Below are 24,324 nucleotides of genomic sequence, written 5' to 3' on the forward strand. Positions count from 1 at the left end.
TGGTTTTTCTTTTTTCTTTTCTTTTTTTTTAATTTTCCAATGAACACGGTTTGCACTATGTGATGTTTGCACTGAATATTATGTATATATGCGTGTATATATATATATATATATATATATATATATATATAACCAACATTACACTGTTTCTTGGTGCCACTTCCATGAATAATTCAATGTTAGAGGTACGCCTCGGAAAATCATCACGGGAAACCCACAGTGAGGAGCCAGAGCAAAGTTGGAGGGTCAGCTGTGCAACTTCTTGTTATCCGTCCAGAAGCCACGGTAAATTCACTGCAAAAACCAAGATCCTGGCTCCCGGGAGCACAAGGGTAGCTGGAAGCAAAGCAGGAGGACGTGGCCTTATTTAATTGAGAACTAAATATCTCTGGGATGGTTTTCTCTCTCCGAAGGAATGTAGCTTTGCTGTACAAGCATGTCCACGCCTCCCTGGTGGTCTGTTCCCTGATTAAGCCCAGCTTCCCTCTCTGCATTATAGGTTCCTCTTCCGTGTTGCAGAGACACTACCTACAAAGCCGGTATTTGGATTTCCAACATCATTCCCTACACCCTCAAGCCCACCACGCCTCCTTCTCCCCCTCAGTCAGGTACTCAGAGGCACCCACTCAGAGTCACAGAGACTCACAAGGTATTAAGATGGCAATATCATCTTATTGGCTATTAACACAAATGTGCCAATAAACATAGTGCATAAAAATACACATATTCCCTTGGAGTCCATAATTCCGAACTGCTATGGCATAATGCAAAACACACTTCCCCAAAAGTAATGCCTGATGTCACGATGTACAAATTGAATTTTAAATAAATTTCCTGAAATAACACCAGTGGTTCTAGCCACATGAGCTATACATATTTGCTAAAAATAAAACACAGAGTGCCCGTGCCTGCCCCTACCTCAAAGGGATGGGACCGGTGGGCATGTATCTGTCTGTCCCACTGTTTCAGGGGGAGCTCACTACACATGCATTTGGGTGCAATTATTAAAACAATCCAATGTATTCCCCTCAAGGGTTTCCCCTAATTATCAGGGATCATCAGCTTCCAAAAAGTCAGCTTGTCTTCACTTCACTCTCTATCAAAGACGAAGATGCTAATTGCGTTATCGCCTTGCCAACACCCTTGGAAATGCTGTAGTGATCACTAGCAGTCTACCACAGAGCCGGAGTTGGCCCAAATTCCGAACCAAACAGTGAAGTCATTCCCAATCCCACTGTGTGCAAACACAAAAAATACAGGACAGCCACCATGGAAAAGGGGGCTCTGGGATGTTTCAAACCAGACCCACCCCCATACAACTGGGGGTGGGCAACACTCCCATAAAATATCCAGCTGGTTGGGCTCTGGGATCCAACACTCATGCACCCATGCCCAGGCACACACACAACAAAGCAGTGAAAAACTAGCAGTCCTCCAAGCCTTGTCATTCCCCACCCCCAGCCCAAAAACCTGCCTCCCTGACCAAGATGGAAATCACAGTGAAGCCAAGTTGTTTTGTTTGAAGATTGTCGGCATGCCTCCTTTCTTAGATCAGTAAGTGCTTGCAGTCTTTCACATGTTAGCTGCAGCAGAGACCAAGACCAAAAATAGCTTGCTCTTGTTCACTCAACTTATTTCCTTAAATGCACAAAGTGATGGTGTGGTGTTCCTAGGTATACCTCCCATGACTCACCCAACCAGGTACCCGACTATCAAAATCCCCCAACTCTTCAAGTCCCAGCTCAAACCCCAACTTGCCTATCTCAGCCCCATCAGAACAGACAAGATTAACTGTTGAACAGTCGATGACTTTATGCTGTAAAGAGTTCTTTCCTTTGAAAGAGTCCTTGAGGAGAACTCACTGCTCAAGGAAAAGAAAAGAAAAAATGGGCAAATGACCAAACAATCCCCAGGAGAAGAAATATACATATGCAAATAAACAGATGAAAATTTATTCTACCTCAATATTGAAGAAGTTCTGATTTTAAATAGTTTCATCTATCAAACAGGCAGCTTTGTAGAGACCATCTCCTGTTTGGAAAGCGAGGCTGTCACTCTCCCATGTGGCTCACAGAACCAACCTTCCCTGGAGATAAAATTTTCAAAATAAAGAGGCCTCGCCATATAGGACTTCCTCTTCCAGGAGTTCACCATAAGGTAAAGCAGAGGTACACCCCATGATTAATGTTAAAGGATATTTGTCACAATTTCACTGGTAAGATCAAAAAATTAGAAACAACTCAATGTTTCCCAAGAAAGAAATGGCTAAATGATATGGTACATTCATAAAATGTAATTTTGTGGATTCTTATAATTAAAAAAATAAGTTTGTGAATGCCATTAAGGACATGGGAAATGTGTACAGTATGTTAAGGGGAAAAAAACAGGACATAAATACTATATGTATAGTAGAATTCCAATTTGGAAAACATAATACTACTTTTAAATGCCCATGGGTCTGTAAAGAAATGCATAAAAAATTTATCAATGTTCTTCTCTGGGTAGTGGGATTACAGGTAATTTTTATTTGCTTCTTGAAACTTCCCTATATTTTCAAATGTTCACAGATAAATTTGTACTCCTCGTCTATTCAGAAAGCAATGTTTTGCTTGTGCTCTTTACATGTGATGGACCTCTCACAGCACCTGCTGTCAGAAAGACTTACAGCAAATTGCCTGTTGTTACTCCATTTCTATGGGAACTTGTTCTGGCTTCTCCCCAAGGCTGGGCCTCCCGCAGGAGAACTCAGTCCTCCTCTTCCCTTGCTCTTGACCCAAGATCTAAGGGCTCAGTTCCTTATTTTTGCTGTTTGTCCCCAACCTGACCACTTAGCTCGTACCAACAAATCCCAGACAAGCTGCCATGCTTCCCTGGGGTAGGGACCCAGCACTCACACACAGCGTCCATAAGATAAGGGTCAGCTTCAGCTGGACTGTCCTGCCTCTCCTGTGTGGTGTCCAGTGGAGCACAGTGGTCTTGTCCACCTGGCGACAAAAGGAGGCAGCCATGGCCTTGATAGGCATCCTTTTGGTGTGTCACGCTCTCAGCCGCATTTAGCCGTGAACCCATGGTTCAACCACTTTTAACCATGAACCATGAACTCAGGGTTGAAACTCCCACTGGAAGGGCCTTCTCAGTGATCTGCACATGAAAGGAGTGGGAATTGGAGGGAAATGGGTAGAGAAAGTGGACAGATGGAAGTAAGAGGTCCAAGAAACTCTCTCTGGTCCTGCTGGAAAATTGGCTACCGTGGATTTGGTTCGTGCACGTGCTTAATTCCTAGGAGTCCCTTAATCTGCACTTGTCATAAGATCGAGAGGGGATGACGCTGCTGCCCACTGTCCATCAGTGAGCCTCCACCCTGGGGGGCCTGGAAACAGCACAGAATCTGCCAGTCCCTCGATCAGGGTCTCAACTCTTCTGTGGCCCTCATGGTCTGATCATTTCACCAAACCAATTGTGATTCTAGGAGTCTAAGCAGAGATACAGCAATCTGTTCCATCACTAGAGTGGAACAGGCTATGTTGCACTTGGGGTCATTCTCTAATGCTGTGCCTTCCCAGCAGACTAGCAAAGGAATTGTGGCTTTCTCCTAATTTTACCTTGCACAGCACACTGTCTTTAAACCCTACTCCCTGGGTGACAGTGGGCCGTACTGTTTTGTCCTAAATTATCCATCCACTCTCTCCATCCTGCCTGGTCCCTGGAAAGACTCTCAGAGCCCTGGATACCATGCCCCTCTCCAAAGCCCTCCCTTCCCCCTCCTGTGGCCAGCTGTGCAAGACCAGTTGTCCTAGATGGCAGCACAGCCCTGCACCAAATACCGCAGGGTCCTGCCACAGCCGTCGTTGGCCTGAGATGGGAGGCGCCATTGTAGAAGGTTAAGAAGTGGATGACCTGTCCGTTCTCTGATGTATGTGCTTGTTACATAATAAACACTCAGCAGCTGATGGCTCCTCCCCAGATGGCTGTTAAAATGGCAATTTCGGCCCCAGGAGCTCCCAGATGGGCACAGGTTCTGGCCAGGCTCTATCTTTGGCTGGTTTGGTCAGGCAAATCTATCACCCATTCTGGCCTTCAAAATGCCAAGGAGACTGATCCACACAGGTGAGTTCCCACTCAATGGCCTCCTCCCATCCTGAAGGAAGGGACACAGATGGCAGGTACAGGAGGACAACTCCATCCTCCCCATGGAGCCAAGCCTTCCTGCCAAAGAACGAGGAGATAACAGATCACCTCCGATGGTTGTGATAACTAATGGGAAGGCCTCTCTCACCCAGCTTTCAGGGGAAGCTCACCCTGGGACAGGGTTATCGACACCCAAGGTGAGACAGGAACAGAATTTCACGCCATCCCAGCAGTTTTTGACACGATGCTACCATCTTTCAACTTCCTCCACCAGCAGGGTCAGGCTGTCCCCTGGCCTCCACTGCAGTTAGCCTGACACGCTGGAAGCCTCAGAACAAATTAAATGAGGCAGGGAGGCCATGCAGTGATCATTCCATTACGGCCCCTCTGATCCATTTCCATGAGTGACTCACACAATCACTTTTAGGAGGTGAGGCATCTTATTGAATCAACACTTAATCTCTGTGCAGTGTCATCCCGGAGGAGGGGTGAGGGACAGCGGGTGCATTATCCCTGATCCTTCTCTTTGCTGAGACCCTTGCTGGAGATGGTCCGCTGGGGGCGGGGGGGTGGGGGGGTGATGAATTCTGGGGAACCTTGACCCTGTTTCAGGTAAGCTTCTGATGTACAGTTCCTTGTGCTTTCTAACGAATAATTTTTATATAATAATTCCACCAGTGAGCACCAAACCTTCTTCTTAGAAATGCAATTAAGGGAAAAATTAGCCATAAATTGTTTTCAGGACTTTAACCCAGCTCCAAATTTATGGTTGCTGCAATTTATTGTTTCAGAGGCCTGAAAAATGGCAATGAATTTTGTCCCATTGACTGTCATTCACCCTCAAAACTGAAATGTAAATAAGGAACCGTTCACTGCCTTGGGTTTTCCTGCTCATTACAAACCTCAAAACCTTAAGTCCCTCTGGCCAGTTCCCACTGACAGCTCCCGAACCTTAGAAACAGAGGGAAACACTCCTCATCTGCAGGTGGGCGGCTCCTTTCCTTCCGCCACTGCAGCTACACGCAGCCCCACGAGCTGCCCCCACGCAGGATGTGCCACACGGAGTGAGTATAGATGAGAAAACACTAAGTTAGCTCTTGACGGCCAATGCTGGATGTATCCGTCTGCCCTATAAATAAGCACTGATCACCTCCATTTTATTGAACTCATTTTCCAGGCAAGCAAAACCCACAAGATTCTTCTGCACATTTTCTGTTTACACCCTCCAGGACGGCTGCTAGTGTCAACTCCGACAGATTTATAGCCCATTCATTCATGGGAACAAAAACCCTGCCATGGCTGGTCGTGGGACACGCAATAGCAGTTAGTTCAAAAGATAACAGCTGCAATACCTCACCTCTCCATTCAGCACTACAGAGCCAGCACTACTTTGGAGGTAATAAATGCTTCTGGTTGTGCGTTTGAGTCCTAATCCAGAAATCACTGTGGTGGACCACCCCCCCAGCCCCGCCTCCAGGGAAACCATGTTCCTCCCACCCTACCCCAGCCTTAACTCCAGTCCCCCTCTGCCTGACAAGAGGCTGACAGGGGACTGAAGGCAGCCCCCTGTGGAACCAAAAAGAACACCCGGCCACTCCGTTCCAGTCCATTCATCATGGACTGTGGCTGCTCTGTGCGACTCATGCAACTATGCAAAGCTGAGAAGCCTGACTTCCACTGGTGAGTGGTGATGCAGGCACGTGCATTTATTCCCGTCTGCCAGGTGCCCTCAGCTGGCCCCAGCCTGGGCACGCATTTCCTCCTTACGTCCTCTCTCAAGCAGTCAGTAAGCCTGACTAAGGGCCTCCCCACTTTCTTAACAGACCCATAGCAGCCAAATGTGCTCAGGAGGGCAGCCCGTGAGCCTGATGGAGAATCAAAGGCAGGTTGGCACTGACCTTGCAAACTGGTCAGAAACATCAGAGCTGTCGTGGGATGAGCCCCATCCCCAAGACAGGAGGAAGCTGGTCTGACTAGTTCACGTCCATCCCCAGAGCCTGGAATGAGCCAGGTACAAAGTAAACACAAAACAAGCATGTGTTGAATAAACTAATGGGGTTTTTTTTTTGTTTTTTTTTTAAGCAAACAATCTGGAAAGGAATAGAGGGGATCTGTCTCGAACCCCTCTTGTGACAGATGAGGAATCTGAAGCTCAGAGTAGGGACAGTTTTGGACAAAGAGGCAGCACTGTGGTTAAGCGTTCTGCCCCATTCTGAAGTCAGCTTTGACCCCTTCCAAGTCTCAGTTAACTTATCTTTAAAAATGGGGGTATTAACCATACCTAACTCAGAGCATTGTTGTTAGAATTAAGTGATAGATATAAATATATTAAATGATATATATTATATATATTATATAATAAATTATCATAAATGTGTTACATACATAGATATGTATATAAAAGCATAGCAAAGTATTAACCAAACAGTGTGTATTATCAAATAAGTTTAGTTTAGTTGGAGAAACAAAAGATTCACACAAGAAAATCTAAGAAAGATAAACAGAAGACAGAAGGTCCTTGAGGACAAGATGATGCTTCAAGGTACATGCCTCCAGTTTTTGAAACCTCCAACAGGACGCAGACACCTGCCTCCACCCTATCAGTGCTCTGTGGCCTGTTTTCGTTAGAGATGTGTTATTTGTTGCTGTTATTCTAGCATTCTGACAATTAAACACCAAAGAAGAAGGCTGATAAGGCAGGAACCTAAGTGTCTTCCCTCAAGGGCCCGCCCACCCTGGCCTGTGGGTCACCCTCCTTGGGGTCCAGGTGAGAGAAGGGTGTGAAGAGAGAGTGGGTCCAGGGCAAGTCACTGAGATGGAAGTTGAGAGCCCCCAGGCTGTAGAAAGTGCCAGAGAGAGAAACCAAGGTTAATCTCTGAATGAAAACGCAAAATTCAGAGGGCAGGGGAGCTTGTGAAATGCATAGAAAATGACACGGGGCATCAGTTGCTGTAAGTACGTTCTCTGCTAATCAATCAGCTTTTATTGTGACGTCTCCAGCTCAGCTCGCAGGAAAGCAGCTTCAGCAGCAGTTTAAAATGTTTCCAGTTTAATAATCCCTGCTAATTGAAAGCAGCTCAGAAACAGGGGTAAGGTGGGAGGTGGTGGCTGTGGTTGGGGACACTCCAGCATGGTTGAAGGCAACAGAGCTGTTCCTACAGGGAACAAAATACCCTTTGATGCTGGAGGGGGAACCTGCTTCCCTAGCCCTAAACAACTAATTCCTACAACTGTCTGCTTTGGCGTTGGATCCTTTTCTCCTTCTGTTTTAATTGTGGAACATTATGGCTACAGAACTGTCGTGAAACCTGTTTTTACCTATGGAAAATTAACCACCCCCTGCTGCAAAAACTGGATTTCTTTTCTTCAACAGAGAATTAGATTCATTTTTATAATTGTTCTTTCCTTTCAAATCTCCTAATATGACAAAGGCTGGGCGACGTTATAGTTCATCTGCTAAAGAGTGCCTTTATGAGTTGAGGCGTCAATGCTTTAGTGGAGAAATTGCCTGATTTAAGTAAATCATGTCACCTTCCCCCTTGCAACCATATTTGTTGCATACATCTGCTGACCTAACTGCAGAGCAAAAACAAAAACACATTTACATTTCCCAGCTGAGATATTTGGTTCGCATCATGTACAAATAGGTCATAATGGAAAGTAATTCTAGTACACGGCAAAAGTACGATTTAAGAATACTTTGACAGTTTTTACACATACATAATTATTCAGTATTGTAATTTAAACAGGTAGAAGACAGATTTTTAGCACAAAAATCCTCCGATTCCTCAGCCCGCGTCTCTTTGACTTCCGAGGCAGAGAGCTACACTTGGGGATGTAGATACAGCAGAGGGACGTCATCTGTTTGATGTGTCAAGAATCAGCTGGAGCCTTCCCTGGTGGCGCAGTGGTTGAGAGTCCGCCTGCTGATGCAGGGGACACGGGTTCGTGCCCCTGTCCGGGAAAATCTCACGTGCCGCGGAGCGGCTGGGCCCGTGAGCCATGGCCGCTGAGCCTGTGCGTCCGGAGCCCGTGCTCCGCAACAGGAGAGGCCACAACAGTGAGAGGCCCGCGTACCGCAAAAAAAAAAAAAAAAAAAAAAAAAATCAGCTGGGTCCATCCCTCCTCCCTTGGGTACACACAAATCTTTCCTAGAATGTGGGTTCTGGTACCCAGATCTTGATGCCTCCTCCTGTTCTCCATGACACCAGTTCTTCCCTTCATACAGTAGGGAATTAAAACACATTTGTTCAGTGAATGAATAAGAGTATCCAAAACTTGGAAAAAGATCTTTTAAAAAATCAACAAATACACAAGTGTAAATGTGAATGTGCATTTCTGTAATGAAGGCAATTAACAAATATCCCAGGAAGCAGATACTCCCATCGCGGAGAACTCAGACCTTGGTCCCCCTTAAACCTGATTCTGCTCAGTGAACATTTATTCAGCCAGTTTTGTGGGTGGGGGTGGGGAGAGGGGTTCCCCTCATTTTCCCTCTGCTCCTACTCAACCCCATGGAGGTCTCTGAGTAGTAAAAACATATTCACATCCCTTGCTTTTCTTCGAAGCCAATCAAGCTTTTCAAGTGCGCTTCTTGTTAACTGTCAGAAATCTAAAAGAGGCTGGAGGTCTTACCGGGCAGCAAGTCCCTTTAGTAACAAAATTTAAAAGCTACACGTTAACCTAACTGGTAAAACTTTATGCATTGCCTACATAAACTATACCTTTATGTTTAGCTGAATTTTGCCATATACTAGCAGTCCATCTACAAGACACCATAAAATTATGAGGCATTACAAGTGTTATGCTACTCTAAACAAGGAGACCTTAAATTTATAGTCAGTGCCTCTAAAATAGTATACATACTTCATTCTCAAAATTCCATCTACCACCACCGCTACCCAAGATGATTTGGGGGGTTTCAGTGTGTATTTTTCTTTTTTATTTAAAGGATCCCCAGGGGGGATCCCCTTCTTTTTTTATAAATGTATTTATTTTATTTATTATTTTTGGCTGTGTTGGGTCTTTATTGCTGCACGCGGGCTTTCTCCAGTTGCAGCGAGTGGGGCTACTCTTCGTTGCGGTGCGCGCGCTTCTCATTGTGGTGGCATCTCTTGTTGCGGAGCACGGGCTCTAGGCACGCAGGCTTCAGTAGTTGCAGAATGCGGACTTCAGTAGTTGTGGCATGTGGGCTCAGTTGTTATGGCTTGCGGGCTCTAGAGCGCAGGCTCTGTAGTTGTGGCTCACGGGCTTAGTTGCTCCGCGGCATGTGGGATCTTCCTGGACCAGGGCTCAAACCCGTGTCCCCTGTATTGGCAGGTGGATTCATAACCACTGCGCCACCAGGGAAGCCCGTGTGTATTTTTCTTATAATTTCAAAGCATTTAGGATATTTACATTTTTTCCTCAATCAAGGACTAGGCTTAGGGAAGTAGATTTCTTTCCTGGCAAAACAGGTTTATTTCTTAGGAAAATGGTGCTGGCACCACATCATCTGTTCTCTATTTACAATCATGGTAAGAGGTGGGCTGGCTAGGCCAAAATCAGAGACCCCCTAAAACTGGACACACTTTGGTGTTCAAGGTAGAGTCCGTGAAACAGAGAAGCAGTGCCTGGTCCCAGCTCCCTTCCAGACCTCTGAGCCCCGAGCCATCCCTGGGAAGCCCTCCATTCCATTCAGGCCAGAAAGAAGATGCTCCAGAAAGTGGTTCACCTATCACGGTGGTGGGGTTAAAAAGAAGAGCATCCATTTCCATAATGAGAAACTGTGTGTGTCCATAGACACACCCTGGGATTCTGGTGGCCAGGAGGCCCTTCACAGATCATCACAGTCTCTGGAAGAACATACTGCACGTGACATGGGCATATCGTGAGACACATGCTTGTTTAATCTTTTGGTTCCAGAGTTTTAAAGAGTTCTCTAAATTCACCCTGAAGATGCAACATAAAAGAGAAGCAGGACAACTTAAGCAAGAAAATAAATAATAGTAACATAATGTAACCCTTAGAATAAAACATATATCCATAAATCCATGCTGATATCTGTAAATAACTGAATAAATAAGTAAATGGGGAAAGCGGACAGCTTTTCCTTACCACAGAATTTTCATTCACAAGTATAGATGGAATAATGGAAATAGAAAGTCACCATTAAGCAAACATCATGGTAATAATTTTTTTTCACTTAAAAACACACCTTAGGGCTTCCCTGGTGGCGCAGTGGTTGAGAGTCCGCCTGCCGATGCAGGGGAAACGGGTTCGTGCCCCAGTCCGGGAAGATCCCACGTGCCGCGGGGCGGCTGGGCCCGTGGGCTATGGCCGCTGAGCCTGCGCATCCGGAGCCTGTGCTCCGCAGCAGGAGAGGCCACAACAGTGAGAGGCCCGCGTACGGAAAAAAAAAAAAAAAAAAAAAAAACACACTTTATTTCGTACCAAGTGGGTGTCACATTTATGAACTTTGTTGTTACAAGTGTTTATATTCTCTTCTCTAAAAACGTTACTGAAGAGCTCTGACATCCATTCCCTGAAATAACTTTCTACTCAATATATCCTTTAAGTACCCCTCTCATAAACATCTTTAATACAGGTGCTTTTATTTTGGGGTTGTTATTTTTTATTATTGAATAAATTTGATGTGTAACATTGTGTAAATTTAAAGTGTATAGGGTGTTACTTTGATACATTTATACACTGTAATATGACTGCCGTTGTAGCGGTATTTATCACATTATATAATTATAGTACAATATTATTATCTATATTCATTATACTGTTCATTAGATCTCTGTGGCTTATTTACTACTCATTACAAATTTGTACCCTTAAACACTACCAATCCTTTCCCTTCATCCCCCACCCCCTGATAACCACCATTTTACTCTCAGTTTTTTATAGGTTTGGGGTTTTTTAGATTCCACGTATAAGTAATATCATATAGCACTTTTCTTTCTCTGTCTGACTTATTTCACTTTGCATAATATGCTCAAGGTCCATCCATGTTTTTGCAAATGGCATGATATTCTCCTTTCTCGTGGATGAATATTATTCCATTATATATACATGTGTGTGTATAGATATATGTGTACATATCACATCTTCTTTATCCATTCCTCTGTTGATGGGTATTTGGGTTGTTTCCTTAGCTTTGCTATTGTAAATAATACTGCAATAAACATGAGAGTGTATATATCTCATCAAAATCCTGCTTTCATTTCCTTAGGGTATCTACCCAGAAGTGGAATTGCTGTATCAAATGGTAGATCTATTTTTAATTTTATGAGGAACCTCCATATTGTTTTCCGTGGTCATTAGACCAATTTATATTCATACCAACTGTGTATAAACGTTCCCTTTCACCACATCCTTGCTGACACCTGGTGTCTCTTGTCTTCCTGATAGTAGCTGTTCTAACAGGTGTGAGGTGATAGCTCATTGTGGTTTTGATTTGCATTTACCTGATGGTTAGTGATGTTGGGCATCTTTTTATAGGCCTATTGGCCATTTTGATGGCATCTTTGGGAAAATGTCTATTTAGTTTTGCCCATTTTTAATTTGATTTTTTTTAAGTTGTCTGAGTTCTTTTTATATTTTGGATATTAACCCCTTATCCAATATATGGCTTACAAAACTTTTCTCCCATTCTCGGACTTCCCTGGTTGCACAGTGGTTAAGAATCTGCCTGCCAATGCAGAGGACATGGGTTCGATCCCTGATCTGGGAAGATCCCACATGCCACAGAGCAACTAAGCCCATGCACCACAACTATTGAGCCTGCGCTCTAGAGCCCATGAGCCACAACTACTGAGCTCACATGCTACAACTACTGAAGCCCACATTCCTAGAGCCTGTGCTCCACAACAAGAGAAGCCACCACAATGAGAAGTCCGTGCACCACAATGAAGAGTAGCCTCCGCTCGCCACAACTATAGAAAGCCTGCACACATCAATGAAGACCCAATGCAGCCAAAAATAAAAATAAAAAAATAAAATAAAATAAATTTTATTTTACATTTCTCCCATTCTGTAGGCTGTCTTTTCATTCTATTACTTGTTTTTTTTTTCCTGTGAAGAAGATTTGAGTTTAATGTAGTCCCATTTGTTGATTTTTGTTTTTATTTTTTATGCTTTGGGTGTTATGTCCAAAAATTCATTGCCAAGACCAATTTCAATGAACTTCTTCCCTACGTTTGCTTCTTGGAATTTTATAGTATCAAATCTTGTGTTTAAGTCTTTGATCCATTTCAAGTTAATTTTGGGGAGTGGTGTGAGATAAAGGTCCAATTTCATTGTTCTGCATGTGAATATCCAGCTTTCCTAATACCATTTGTTAAAGAAACTGTCCTTTCCTCATTGGGTATTCTTGGCTCCCTTGCCAAATATTAGTTGACCCTATATGCCAAAATTTTATTACGGGCTCTCTATTCTGTCCCATTGGTTTATCTGTCTATTTTTTTGCCAGTACCATACTGTTTTTATTACTATGGCTTTGTAGTATAATTTGAAATCAGGAACCATGATACCTTTGTTCTTTTTTCTCAAGATTGTTTTGGCTATTTGAGGTTTTTTGTGGTTCCACACAAATTTTAGGATTGTTTCTTCTATTTCTGTGAAGAATGCCTTTGGAATTTTGATCCACAATAATAATTGCTGTAGGTAAGGATTGGCAATGGATGGTAAAATTAGCAGGCAAAAGTATGGTAAGAAACAGAAAAGCCCTGCAAGAATTAATTACAAAGGGGAAAGCAGCAATTTTATAGCAGAGAACCTGGTAGACAGCACCTTAACCAAGCAATCAAACTTAACATCACTTGTAATACGATAGACACCCTTTACTGCCTGATATAATACCATGAGATACTAAAATACAAGTCTTTTTCCTTTAAAAAATTCTGTTACTTATAAGTTGTAATATGTGTACTACAAGTACATGAGTAACAACATGACTTACAAATTGCAAAAAAAAATTTGTGTCGTAATTTTATATAATACAATAAATAATACTTTATTAATATGATATTTTGATTGATCACAAGATTTCTGGCTCTCTTTTCTGCAAATTTCTGAAAATTCATTTATTAGGTTATCAAAATTTATACTTTTAGCAGTTTCATCTTCAGCTGATACAAGTGAAAGTGATATCAAAATCAACCTTGACAAATGCAAGATTGCAAATAATATTTGATCATTTTTAATTTGAGAATGATCTTTCTGGTAATGTAACTGTTACTGGAGCTCCTAAGAATATTTTACAGGCTGTGACCGCATTGGTATAAATTTCTGATAAATCATTTCAAAATACAAACTTTAGTACATCTAGAGCTGATGATTCCCATGAAACAATTTTTCTAAAAAGATTTAACTATTCAGTCTGAATTTAATTTTCAATGCAAATTTATACAATGGCATTTTCATGTTTCCTCTGCCATTTCCTGTAACTTGTGGAGGTCATACAAGAAACTGAAAGTGGCATCATCATTTGTATTGAATTCAAAATACTTTTTTCTGCATTCTCTCACTGTGTCTTCAATTACAAGGAAAAATTAATTTTAAAATTGTCCCCTTCATTAATTGTTTTTTTTCCTGAAGCTTCATATGAAAATAGCTTCATATGAAAATTGCCATTGGCATATATCCAGAGAAAAACCATACTTCAAAAAGACACATGCACCCCAATGTTCATTGCAGCACCATTTACAATAGCCAAGATGTGGAAGAAACCTAAATGTCCACTGACAGAAAAATGGATAAAGAAGATGTGGCACATATGTACAACGGAATACTACTCAGCCATAGAAAAGAATGAAATAATGCCACTTGCAGCAACAAGGATGAACCTAGAGATTATCATACTAAGTGAATTAAGTCAGACAAAGACAAATATCATGATAGCACTTATATGTGGAATCTAAAAAAATGATACAAATGAACCTATTTATAAAACAGAAACAGACTCACAGACATAGAAAACAAAATTATGGCTACCAAGTGGGAAAGGTGGGGGGAAGGATAAATTAAAAGTTTGGGATTAACATATACTCACTCCTGTTACATATAAAATAGATAATCAACAGGATCTACAATATAGCACAGGGAACTCTACTCAGTACTCTGCCATAACCTATATAGGAAAAGAATCTGAAAAAGAATAGATATTACATGTATATGTATAACTGACTAACTTTGGTGTACACTTGACACTAACACAACATTGAAAATCAGTTATACTCCAGTATAAAAGAAAAATTTTTAAGAAGAATGGGACATTTGAGCCTGTGAATATGTGCTTTTCATTGTGGTAGCAATTGATAAAAACAAAAATTCTAAAGTCTATGTTCACAAACAAACCAAACTTCATGCTTTCACCTTGGTACCCTGCAATCCTCAAGTTTTCCAAACTTGAACTTCAGATACAAATAAGAACAAATGGAACAAAAGAGAACACCTTTTGGTTGAGTTGGTTTGATGCTGATCCATGCAGTGGAGCTAATCTGGGTAGGTGGGACAAGTTGGTGTCCAGATAGGGGAGATGGTGGCGTCTAATTCGCTGTGTCGAGCTACGCTCCCTCCCAGGGAATTCTCTGCTACAGTCTTTAAACCTAGTTTCTCTCTTATATATTATGAAGACAGTACGAGCACACGCACGTTTGGAAGGCTGAGACCACTAAACACCTCTCAACCTCTGTCATCCTGGCTAATAGAGAAGGAGGGCATCATTCTCCTAACTCAGCGCTGCCACAACCAAAAGGAAACGAACACTTTTCAACAGAGAGGAGAAGCCCACTGCCTGGGGACCTCTGGCTGTGGCTCATTGAAGCTAATCTGGCAAAGGAAAACCACGGTAAATCTAAACTTTTCCCTCTTCCCTTTTACCTGGGCCTGAAAGATTTAAACAGGAGCCCTTAAACTCTCTCAAAACCCCCTACTCGATAACACTCTGACTGCCCCGTATGGGAGAGAAAACAGAGAAATCATGAGCCATATGGAAATATTTAGCCATTCAAATACAGACATACATCGGAGCAATTAGAGCAAATGTCACATTACATGGCACAGTTAGTACAAGAAGCAGGAGAAAAGGGTAAAGATTCTCAAGGTATTCTTCCTAGAGAACATTTCAACTATGAAAGTATGGGAGGCAGTATTAAAAGGAAAAATCTGAAAAGACTGATTTTGGGGTGAGAAATATGATGGACACGTTTTTAAATGGAGAATTAAAAGACCAGCTCAAAAAATATTACAAGGACTCAAAAAAGGTCAGCAAATGAAAAATGAAAAAGAAAGAAGAAAAAGAGGGCTCTTAAACTGGATATAAAAGTAGTTCAAAAGGAAAAAGAGTGGAAAAGCAATAATTAAAAAGAAAATGTCTTCCTTAGGCTACATGAATATGGAAGGTCTTCAGGGTAAAAGAACCACAGAGATCCTCACCCGGAAAGAACTACATAGGAAATGCTTTAATTTCACATAAAGAGAAAAAAGGCCTAAAAGGAACTAAGCATAAAATGTAAATGAGTTAAATTTCTCTATTAAAAGAAAAGAAAGAACGAAAAGTATGGGTCAAAAACAAAATCCAGGGCTTCCCTGGTGGTGCAGTGGTTGAGAGTCCCCCTGCCGATGCAGGGGATGCGGGTTCGTGTCCCGGTCCGGGAGGATCCCACATGCCGCGGAGCGGCTGGGCCCGTGAGCCATGGCCGCTGAGCCTGCGCGTCCGGAGCCTGTGCTCCCCAATGGGAGAGGCCACAGCAGTGAGAGGCCCGCGTACCGCAAAAAAAAAACAAAAAAAAACAAAATCCAGCTTTGTGCTATTATAAAGGAGCACACCTATAATAATATGTCCCAGAAAGTTTAAAAAATTCATTCACACATTTATTCATTGAACAAATAAATATTGAGTTCTTTCTACCTGCCAAATAAAGTGATGGGCAAAGACTTACCATGCAAACACAAACAAAAATAAATCAGGGATGCTAATATTAATATTTAACAAGGTAGAGATTGAAGCAAAATGGTCAATGTGAACATTTTTTTCTCTATCCTAGCCAGATACACAAAGAAAATAGAGGGGATTTGACCAATATTATTAATAAACTTGAAAATGTATGTCATGTAAAATTATATAGATCCAATATGATATTTGAAAAAATGGATTTGAATATTAATAAACTTGAATATATACACATACATATATATGTGTGCTTCAAATAAGATATATATATATATATATACATCTACATTATATATGTATATATATACATACATCTTTCAAATCTTACACCCAAAAATTTAATACGGTAGCCATGAAACACAAGTGGCTGCTTAAATTCAAATTTTAACAAATTAAAATTAAATAAAATGAAGAATCATGTCTTTAGCCTTACTAACCACATTTTTGTGTCCAGTGGATCCCATATTAAATAGTGCAGATACAGAACATTTCTTTCATTACAAAAAGTTCTATTGGATAATGCTGCTTTACAGAATGCAGCTTTTAAAATGCTTTTACAAAATTCCCCTATAACATAACATGCAAAAAAGAAGGATAAACTTTTAAAAAATTTAATTGAGATTAATAATTAAAAATCAAGATCATAGTACTAGATAACCTCATTACTACTGGCATGTCATTGCTTGTAGTTCCTCTCAGCAGACAGAGCTGGGAAATAGGTGCATGCATACACACACACACACACACACACACACACACACACCCCCCACACGTATACACATTACCTAGGCATCAGTATTTATTTCTGGATCTATAGATGGATAGATAGATAGATAGATGATATATATATAGATAGATAGATAGATAGATATTAAAAATCATGAGTTCGGGCTTCCCTGGTGGCGCAGTGGCTCAGAGTCCGCCTGCCGATGCAGGGGACACAGGTTTGTGCCCCGATCCGGGAGAATCCCACATGCAGCTGAGCAGCTGGGCCCCGTGAGCCATGGCCGCTGGGCCTGCGTGTCCGGAGCCTGTGCTCTGCAGCGGGAGAGGCCACAGCAGTGAGAGACCCGTGTACTGCAAAAAAAAAAAAAAAAAAAAAAAAAAAAAAAAAAAAAATCATGAGTTCATCTGCTACCTTCCATCTCAATCCAGCACAATAGGGTACATTTCTAATCTCCTCCTTTTCATATCTCCCCAAGAATGAGAAACTCGGTTCCCATTGTCCTCAGTATATGTATTCATTTGCTCAAGCCTAGAACTCACAGAAGGAAAGTTCAAAATTCTAACTCAATACCATTGCAGAAAGGAAACCAACCAGAATCACCACCAACTAGGGATCAGTATTTGCTTACAGTTTGTTTTAGGTAAGTCGCCTTGGAGAAATAACTGAGTCTAGAGCCAGGGCATAGAAAGTACAGCATGAGCCTGAAACATCTTTCTGTGTCAGAAATTAAAGTAGTACTCAAAGAGTCATGAGGACAAGAACCAGATTGAAGAGATGCCCAATTGCCAAATCTGGGGCAATTTGAACATCAAAATATGTTTTTATATAATGAGACCACAGGATTATAACCCACTGAATAAATTGAATCCATGAGTCTATATGATATTAATTAATTGGTTAATTTTAAATTAAGAAGGTGGGGAGAAAAAACTCTTCCTTACAGTAGAACGCCAATGGATAATATAGACTGAATGATGGGGTTAGAAAACCATCAGCATGTACTAAAACTAGGAGGTAAAAATTTGATGAGGAAGTGAATGTTTACATAGTATGAACGTATCTCCCCACAAAGGGGGAAATGGCAACTTTACAATGGAGAAACCAGATAAACATCATCTAATCAAGTGATCAAAGTTAACATCACCAGTATTGGAACAACAACAGCATGTGACTCTCAATACGATGCACTGAGAGGGCACAACGTCACTCATGTGGCGTTCCTGCCAAAAGTGCATAACCCTCACCATACAAGAGGACTCATGAAACAAACCCCAAAGACAGACATTTTGTGAAATAACTGGCCTGTGCTCTTTTAAAATGTCAAGATCAAGGAACACAGTTAAAGGCTGAGTTCCAGATTAAAGAAGGCTAAAGAGACTTGACAGCTAAATACAATACTTAATCCTGGATTCATCTCCATCCTGCAAAGAAAAAAAAAACAACAGCCATAAAGGACAGTATTGGGACAACTGAGAAAATTTGAATATGGATTGTGGGTTAGATAATAGTATGGTATCAATGTTAAATTTCCTGATTTTTCTGGTGCTATGGTTATATTTTTTAAAAAGGCCTCATTCTTAGGAAATAACATTGAAGTATTTAAGTATAAAAAAGAATGATGTCTCCAACCTATTCTCAAATGATTTAGAAAAAATATTATTATAAATACTCATGTATACACTGAATATTAGTGCATGCATACTAATTAGTAGGTGTAAAAGGAACAGAGAAAGTAAATGGGACAGACTTAAACAATTTATAAAGAATATGTGAGAGTCCCCTGAACTATTTTTGTAACTTTTATGTAAGTTGGAAGCAATAACAAAAGGTTAGCAAAAATTAAAAATAACTGACAATTTAATTTTTTAAGTTAAACTACTAAATAAATTCAAGAATGAGTTCCTGAAAACAAACACACTCCTGCCAGGTTTGAGCAAGAAAAAAGTTTTAAAAGAACAAACAATTTTAAGAGTAGAAAAGGAAAATAATCACTGTTATGGGGGTGGCGCTGTGACAACTTCATACCAATAATTTTTTAACAAAATCCAGACTTTATTTGGATTTCACCCATTTTTTCACTTGTGTCCTTTTTCTGTACAAGAATCCTGCTCAAGATAGCACATGGCATCAGTTTTCACATTTCCTTGGTCCCTCTGGCCTGTGGTGGTTCTCAGTCTTTCCTTGTTTGTCGTGACCTTGACCGCTTAGAGGTGTTCTAGTCAGGTAATTTGTAGAATGTCCCTCAATTTCACATCGGTGGTTTTGAAAATCTCAATAAGATTTATAAATTTCTTGAAAATATATTGATTACCAAAACTGTCAATGAAAGAAATATTGAAAAAAATTTTTTTTCTAAGAGGAGGAGGGATAAACTTAGAAGAGCTGGGAAAAAATGTCAAAGAACTGAGTCCAAAAACAAGGTCTTGAATTAAGTTTTAAGGGCAATTTCTTCCAAACATGAAGCCATTTAAGTTGCTTCAGAGGAAAGAGAAACTTAGGAATTCTCCCAGTTCATTGTTCAAAGCAAGCATGATGTTGATACTAAAACTTGTTAAAGATGGAACAAAAAGTAAAAATCTATGAACCAATCTCATTTATAAACACAGATGCAAACATCCTAACTAAAATATTGCAATTCAAATCCAACAAGCTCAAGAAGGTTTTCTTGCCAAAATGCAAAGATGCCTCAACATTAAAAATGTTTATTAACTATAATTCAACTCGTTGGAAAGCCAAAGAGGAAAAACCATGCAGTCATCTTGATGGAACTTGAAAGACATGGTATGAATCCAAATATCTTCCTGATGAAAGTTCAATAAATTTGGAAAAGAAGCATCCAATCTTAGAATGATACAAAATATCTACCTCTAACTACAGACAGTATCACACATGACAGTGGAAAACTAGCATCATTTTCACTCAAGTTAGCAACGGGACAAGGATGCTCTTTTATCACCATTAACAGCATTCTGCCTGTTCTAGGCAATTCAATACGACAAAGACAAGATTCAAAATGTATGACTATTGGAAAGGTGAAGGCACTTTTTCGGTCTTTCGTATTATGTTTGTTGACCCGGAAAACCCAAGAGAACCAATTGAAAATAAAAATTAGAACAACTAAGAGAGTTCAATCTGGTGGCCAGTTACAGGGTAAATATATAATTTTAAAAATACACTTTTCTGGGCTTCCCTGGTGGCGCAGTGGTTGAGAGTCTGCCTGCCGATGCAGTGGACACTGGTTCGTGCCCCGGTCCGGGAAGATCCCACATGCTGCGGAGCGGCTGAACCCGTGAGCCATGGCCGCTGAGCCTGCGCGTCCGGAGCCTGTGCTCCGCAACGGGAGAGGCCACAACAGTGAGAGGCCCACGTACCGAAAAAAAAAAAAAAAAAAAAAAAAAAATACACTTTTCTATTTATCTGTATGATCAGTAAAAACTAATGATACAAAATAATATCACCCATAATAGCAATATAAAATCTGAATACATAGAAATAAACTAAACAATAAATATGGGGAGTTCCCTGGCAGCCCAGTGGTTAGGGCCCACTCACTGCCATGGCCTGGGTTCAATCCCTTGTTGGGGAACTAAGATCTCACAGTGTGGCCTAAATAAGGAAATAAATAAATAAATAAATCCCTAGAAATAGAAATATTAAAAAAAAAACACTAAATATGAAGGGTCCCTGTGAGTAAAACAAAAAATTCTGAATACATGGTGACATAAGCTATGTTTTGACAATATTGTAAAGATAGTACTTTTTCAATTGATTTATAAATATAATTCAATTTCAATCAAAATCTTCATAAAAGTAAAATGTTCCTAAAAATTTTGAAAAAAATGGGAATTATAAGGGTATGTCCTATCAGATAATAAAATACATTACAGAACTATGATTTTAAAACAGTGTGAAATTGACCCAGAAAAAGACGATGTGAACAAGAAGTTTATCTAAAAAGAAATAAAATGATCAATGACTATATTTAAAGGATGTTTAGCGCATTAGTTACCAAAGACATGCAAATCAATACCAAATAACCAGTTTTGGCTTTAAATGGATAAAGATTGGCAAGGACTTAAAAAACACAGTGCTAATAAAAAGGTAGGGACTGGATACTCTCCATATACACTGAATGCAAGGGCAAATTTCTGTAACCTTTAAGGGAACAGTTTGGAAACATGTAAGAACTTTAAAATTTAGTGCACACTTTGACTCAGGAATTTTATGTTTAAAATTAGAAACAATTATCAACTTGCCCTCATGGAATACTATGCACCCATTTAAAATTGTATCCCTGAAGAAAATACTATTAAGTGGAAAGATGCTTACAATATAGTAAGTGCAAAATGCAGGTTAAGATTGACTTTGCATAGTAGGATCCCATGTGGATAAAGGGACAGGCATCCAGCTGAGTCTCTGTGTCTAGTCTGCTTGCCTGCAGAGTTTCTGTTGTCAGTCTTCCGTGTTGCTGTTCATCTTTCCCACCTCAGCTTTATCTCTGCCTTGACTTTGTTCAGCTTCTGGATGGCAGGGTCGTAATTCATTCATCCATTCGTTTATTGTACGAGTCAAGTGTGGAAATAAATGAAGACCACCCAAACCAGAACAAGAAAGGCTGTTTATTCAGAGCTTGCCCTAGCAAGGGAGTCAAAGACTCAAAGGCAAGCAGAAGAGGGGTAAAGCTTTATGGTAGAAAAAAGAAAAGCCTTCAGGTACCCCCTGTTGACACAGGGAAGCTGTAGGCAGGCTAAAGTAGAAAGAGGGCATCCTTGGTAATTGGCTGGGGGTGGGAGGGGGGCATATTTGGCTTTCTAAAATTGGTCCTAGATTGGAAGCTGGGGCAAAAATTAAGTACACTGTCAGTTATTAATCAAGTCCTAAGCATTTGGGAACAAAGGTTACAGGGGTTACTGTTTGGCTTCCTGCACTGGTTACTAAGGATAATACTTTGACTTCCTAGACTGGTTACTATAGATAACGGGTTGGTTTCCTGGGATGGATTTTGCAGATTGTGGGTCAGAGTTCAATTTTTATATCTGGCCTGGCTTATCTGCATATTCAGCCTCTCATACGCACTGAGAAAAATGCTGGGTTTACAAAGATGCATGAAATATATTGTGCGGAAGGAGATATGGTCTGATGAAAAAGACATGCCACTATTTTGTAATTTCCTGGTTACTTGTTCACGTTCTATGGTAGGGATGTCTGTCTGGTACTGTGAGAGTACACTGCACTTAACATGAAAGCCACACTCCATCGCCGTGGCCTGCAAGACCCCTGAGTACTTGGCTCTTGCCAGCCCGTTCAACCCCATGTCTCCCTCCCCTGCCCTTACTCACTGCTATCCAAGCAGCACTGGCCATCCTGCCAGTGGAAAACCGGCTGCTCCAGACACAAGCAGAAACAGAGTGCATTGTCTATGCACATTTTTATCACCATGTACCAGCAGCTCTAAACAATGTCGGTGATAAAGTACTCCTATCCCCCAAAATCCTTTGTTGGTCTAGGCTCTAAATAACTGCTACCATTACTTCGAGTTTTAACAACATATATGCAAGCTTCAAATGAACACATATTTATCATTCGAACATTTTAATACACATTGATTTCTACATGGCAATTAATTCAAATAACTCCCGGTTATATGGAGGTCCCTCCCTTATATGGAGACACACGAACTCAACTATATGCATTTGTTTTAAGAGTAAGTGACTAGCAACTCAGAACAGTTCAAGTTCACTTTGGGCACAGGCCCTGTCTGTCCAATCCCTGTGGAACTACATATACATCCTGCACTTAGATTGTAGATTCAAAATCAACAGTGATACCCTCATGATTGCAACAGAGAAACAGCACTTATATGACGTCAGTGCTGTCATCCTAAGGGATCATTTGCAAGTTCATTTGTGTTTAAAGCTTAAAACAGAGTGTAAACTACGTGGCGTTACCTTGTTTCATAAATTGAAATTAAAGAGTGCCTTTAAGATTGAAATTCATTATTTTCCACTGTCAATTGTTTTTTAAACTAAAAGAGAATCAAGAAAATAAACTCTTACAATGATGGTTCAATTTAGTAATTTTTACCCTAGTGTGAATTTATAGATGAGGTTAATCTGTCACAAAAATATTTGACACCAGGGCTTCCCTGGTGGCGCAGTGGTTGGGAGTCCGCCTCCCGATGCAGGAGACACGGGTTCGTGCCCCGGTCCGGGAAGATCCCACATGCCACGGAGCGGCTGGGCCCGTGAGCCATGGTCGCTGAGCCTGCGCATCCGGAGCCTGTGCTCCGCAACGGGACAGGCCACAACAGTGAGAGGCCCGCGTACCGCAAAAAATATATATATATATTTGACACCAGCCAAAACCTGCCCTGAACAATGTACAGTGATACATCAAACTTTAAAACTGTTCCTTGAATGGGAGGGGGAAGGGATAAATTAGGAGTTTGAGATTAACATAAGCACACTATTATATATAAAATAGATAAACAACAAGGACCAATTGTATAGCACAGAGAACTATATTCAATATCTTGTAATGACCTATAATGGAAAAGAAACTGAAAAGGAATATATACATGCATGTGTGCATATATATATACCTATATGTGTATAATTGAATCACTTTGCTGTACACCTGAAACTAACACAATGTTGTAAATCAACTACACTTTATTTATTTATTTATTTTTGGCTGCATTGTGTCTTTGTTGCTGTGCACGGGCTTTCGCTAGTTGTGGTGAGCGGGGGCTACTCTTCGTTGCGGTGCGCGGGCTTCTCATGGCGGTGGCTTCTCTTGTTGCGGATCACGGGCTCTAGGTGAGTGGGCTTCAGTAGTTGTGGCACACGGGCTTAGTTGCTCCGCAGCATGTGGGATCTTCCCGGTCCAGGGCTTGAACCTGTGTCCCCTGCATTGACAGGCAGATTCTTAACCACTGCGCCACCTGGGAAGTCCTATACTTCTATTTTAAAAAACTGTCCCTTGAAGATCTATGCCCAGAGATTGTAGAGAAGGCCATTAACTGCAGCCAACAAATACAAGGAAAAGTATAATTAAATAGAAAAAGAATCAAATTTTAAAGAATGCCAGGAAAAATGACAAAAGATACTGCTCTAAAAGTGCCAGAAAATATTGAAGGAACAAAGTTTGAAGGCCTTGATCCTTCTACACCAAGAACTGGACACTCAGTTCTAAAGCAGTGGATCCAATAATGTCATGTCACTCTCATTTAACCATCTTTCTGATTTTTGTAAAAGAAGAAAAACTTGGAAAGTTTCTACTGAATAAAATAGAAATTTGTGACAAACTTTCTGGTGACAACACTTTAGTGATTTTTCAACTAGGGGAGACATTTGAAATGAAATTTCTATAAATCTATGCCAAAAGTATCCTCATATTTAAGACTTTTCATAACTATTTGTATATCTGTTGTTTCATGTGAAAAAAACTCTTTGAAATTAAAATTAATAAAGAAGTTTTCTTCAACCAAGTATGTGCGAAGACAGACTGACCAATCTGGCTGCAGTGA

This window comes from Mesoplodon mirus, assembly GCF_964341445.2.
Source record: "Mesoplodon mirus genome assembly, chromosome: 19".
Classification (NCBI taxonomy): domain Eukaryota; kingdom Metazoa; phylum Chordata; class Mammalia; order Artiodactyla; family Ziphiidae; genus Mesoplodon; species Mesoplodon mirus.